At 37.7% G+C, this 3126-nt stretch overlaps 1 pseudogene; it reads left to right on the top strand.

Moving 5' to 3' along the window:
* Nucleotides 1–641: 641 nt before the first annotated feature.
* LOC120260037 lies at nt 642–2854 on the top strand (annotated as a pseudogene).
* The last annotated feature ends 272 nt before the right edge of the window (nt 2855–3126 follow it).

Consider the following 3126-nt stretch of genomic DNA (forward strand, 5'->3'; position numbering starts at 1 on the left):
GTGCAATTAAATTTCCCTTATTCTTTAATTTATATATATATATATATTTTTTTTTTTAATACTTCTCCTGGGTATTGTTCCATTTGGATTTACTTTATTTATTTTGTCTTAAAAATTTTGTGTATGATGTTATAAAAACTAAAACCGAAGCGAAGTAAAGGAATTGTAAAAAAATTTTAAGTTGATGTATAACCTGCTTCCAAGTGTTTTGAGCAAATTTAAATATTTTTATTACATTTAAGTTTTTATTTATATTATTTATGATATTAATAATTGAAAAACTATAAAGTTGTGTTTGATTGCCCTTTTTTTTCTATGGAAAATTTTTCCACGGGTCATTTTCCAGCTAAATAAGCTGTTTATTTGTCAAAATTTTCCGTGGAAAATTTTTCCACAAACTCTATCACGTGACCCTATTTTCCCTCAAATCAGTGGAAAATTTTTCCTACCTCCACATTGGGAAAAGTTTTTCAGAGAAAACGTAAAGAGCTATGCGAAAAGATAACGTGCGATTAAAATATTTAAAATAACTTTTCTTTTAAAAATTTAAAAGAATTTTTTTTTTCTTTTCTTTTAAATTTTTTTTAAAAAAGATAAATTATATAACTTGAAAATATTTTAAATAAATTTATCCAGATAAAATGAACAGATCCCGCGACGTTTTGATGGTAAGATTCAATTCCAAGTAGCGTTATTTATAATTTTAATAAGTTTTAAAAAAAATTCCATGGAAAATGTGATTTTTTCGAGGGAAAATTGATGCAATCAAACAACAAATGAGGTTTTTTCCATGGAAAATATTACATTTTCCGTGGAAAATAAGAGCAATCAAATAACAAAATCTGAATTTTTCATAATTTTTTTTTTTAATTTTCTATTTAGAAAATAATGCCAATCAAACGATTATTTTTTCATTTTCCATGTAAAATTTTTCCACAGAAATTTTTTTTTTCCAGCCATTTTCCATGTTGCCAATCAAACGCAGCCTAATTGTATTTATTTATTTATTTATGCATTAAATATCTATAAGACATTTGAAATATAAGATATACAAAAGTTTCCACCGTAGGAGTTATTTAATTATATCAATTATAAATATTATATATATATATATAATATTAGCTCAAAACCCTTTTACAAAATTTTAAAAACTCCGATACAAAACGGCGGAGAATGCCTTGTAGATGCTAATGTAATTGTAGTACACATTAATTAATAAAGGTAGTGGTTTAATAATCACAAAAGTTTAATTAATAATGATTAACTTGGTATTTCTAAACTACAAAATTCCATATATTTATAACCTAAACAAAACAAAAATACAAAACACATAATTAAAAAAAAAAATCTAAATTTAATTTTTGTTTCCGGATAAAAGACAACCACCATTTTTAAATTCTCATTCACGAAGCACACATTAACATAACAAACCTTTTTAAAAAATTTATATAATTTTTTTTATAATAATTAATTTAAAAAATAATATTTATAAAATTTTAATTTAATTAAATATTAATTAAGTTAAAAATTTAATAGCCTCAAATTAAAAATTCTTTTTAAAAAGTCACACCGTCACGTGTCAAACGTCCCTATAAAATGCCCACCCCACCATGCCCTCACAAACTGCAGCCTCTGCTCGTTGAGCTCTCGTGGTGCAAAAATGACGGAAAAAGCCCCGATCATCCCCTTCCCTCCCTCTCAAGACCCGCCTCTCCCTCTCCTTCCTCAGTACCCTCAGCGACTCCGCCTGCCGCTCCGACGGCACCGTCAACCGCCGCCTCCTCTCCCTCTTCGACTTCCGTTCCTCCCCCAACACTCGCTTCTCCTCCGGTGTTCGCACCGCCGACATCACCATCGACCCCTCCCGCGACCTCTGGTTCCGCCTCTTCGTCCCTTCCTCCCCTCCGGCCACCGCCTCCCATCATCGTCTTCTTCCACGGAGGCGGTTTCGCCTTCCTCTCCGCCTCCGCCTCCACCTACGACGCCGTCTGCCGCCGATTCGCCCGCGAGCTCCCCGCCATCATCCTCTCCGTTAACTACCGCCTCTCGCCGGAGCACCGCCAGCCCGCACCCTACATCGACGGCCTTGACACCCTCCGCTTCCTTGAATCCTCCGGACTCGACCGATTCGACGCTGATGCCTCCGCGATCGCAGATCTATCCAACGTCTTCCTCGCCGGGGACAGCGCCGGCGGCAACATCGCTCACAACGTCACTCGCCTCTGGGCCGCGGAGCACGATTCGAAACCCTGGGCTAGGGTTCGGATCTCAGGACTGGTGGCCATCCAGCCGTTCCTCGGCAGCGAGGATCGGACCCCGGCCGAGATCCGGCTCGAGGGAGCTCCGCTGTTGTCGACGAAGAGAACGGATTGGCTCTGGAAAGCGTTCTTGCCGGAAGGGGCAGATCGGGACCATCCAGCAGCGAATGCATTAGGGCCGAAGGATGATGTGGAGCTGGAGAAGGCGTTCCCGGCGACAATGGTGGTGATCGGAGGGCGGGATCCGTTGCAGGATTTGCAGAGGAGGTACGCGGAGGAGCTGAGGAAGAGGGGGAAGGAGATGAAGCTTCTGGAATACGCTGATGCGGTTCATGCTTTCTATGTCTTCCCGGAGCTGAAGCTGAGCACGGAGTTCATCGGAGAAATGAAGAGCTTCGTTGAAACACATACCAAGAAGCAAGAGATCAATAGCAACATCTGATCTGATATAGTCTGGTATGCTACCACGTACTGTTTCCTTTTTCTTTTTAGTTCTGAATAATGTTTAATATATATATAATATTTGGTGGCAATTGAACGATTTTGAAACTTATGCTATGTTTGGATTGAGGGCAGACGAGAGAAAGTAAAGTAAAGTGAGGGTTTTGAGAGGTCAAAGTCGACCCTTCCCTTGTTTGGATTAATATTTTTAATTTAACGAAGAGTCAAAGTCCACCCTTCCCTTGTTTGGATTAATATTTTTAATTTAACGAATAGAAAAAAAGAGTTAACTCTGACTCTTTGAAACCCTTCAAAACTCCCCTTTTTCTGACCCCCGAGTTGGGGTGTATAGAAGGGGAATCTTGTAAAGATTTTAAATTTTTTTAAAAGACCATATTACCTTTAATTTTTTTAAATTAATTGCATA

Source organism: Dioscorea cayenensis, chromosome 5 (genome assembly GCF_009730915.1).
Source record: "Dioscorea cayenensis subsp. rotundata cultivar TDr96_F1 chromosome 5, TDr96_F1_v2_PseudoChromosome.rev07_lg8_w22 25.fasta, whole genome shotgun sequence".
Lineage (NCBI taxonomy): Eukaryota > Viridiplantae > Streptophyta > Magnoliopsida > Dioscoreales > Dioscoreaceae > Dioscorea > Dioscorea cayenensis.